A 938-nucleotide genomic window follows, 5' to 3' on the forward strand; every position below is an offset into this window, starting at 1 on the left:
CATTCCGTCCTGGTACCTCGCTGTGTGCAGACCTCCTTTGGGAAGCTACACGACACCAAGGCACACCAGTAGACCGATTCCGATCACCGCAGCTCTCGGCTATAGAATCTTGCTCTCGATTTAAAAGACTTTGGCTACCTGCCCGTCGTGCAGCCAGAGTTGGCGACAGCGCGAGCCTTACGTTCCGCGGGCCGGCCGAAACGTGCCCCGGGAGGAGCTGAAGGCTCTGCGGTCGGAGAGACCTCGGTCTCGAAGACCAAAGGGACCTAAAGCGTCCCTCGGTGGTCCGTCGAAGCCACCGGCTATCGGTTCCGTCAGGGTAACCAACGGGGATAGGGCTTGCCCGAAACCTTGAGAACACCCTGATGCAGCTCCCGGAGTGGACTACCTAGTTCTAGATCTCGTACTTGGCCTTCGGACCAATTGCTTTCGTTACCGGCTCTCGGGCCTAGCTCTCGTTACGTGGATCGCAAGACCCAACTGCTCTCGTTCAGAGAAGGGACCCTAGGTTCCAATCTCTGGGATGTGTGTCGAAAGACCGCTCAGCTCTCGTTAAAGGAACGGACCCAAAAGTCCCGGCCTTTATTGCCTGGATCGCAAGGTCTATGGCTCTCGCTACCGGAAAGGACCTTCAGTCCCAACTTTCGGTACGGGAACTCGAAGATTCCACAGCTCGCGTTACCGAGGAGGATGTCAAGGCCCTCTCGGGAACCGTGGAACGCGAATCCGCGCAGCGCATTGGCAAGGCCGACCACGAATCCTAGTTCCCGATCCGCGAAACGCGAAACCGCGCAGCTCTCGAAGAAACAGAAGGATCAGAGATCCTAGCTCCCGGTGTGTGTGCGAATGCTGACGGTTCTCGAAGAAGCAAAGGGACTCGCGAGGACCCCTAGTTCGCGATACGCGTGTCAAAGGACAGCCGTTCTCGAAACATAGGC

The sequence above is a fragment of the Cephus cinctus genome, unplaced genomic scaffold (genome assembly GCF_000341935.2).
Source record: "Cephus cinctus unplaced genomic scaffold, Ccin1 Ccin1_scaffold2485, whole genome shotgun sequence".
NCBI classification, from domain to species: Eukaryota; Metazoa; Arthropoda; class Insecta; order Hymenoptera; family Cephidae; genus Cephus; species Cephus cinctus.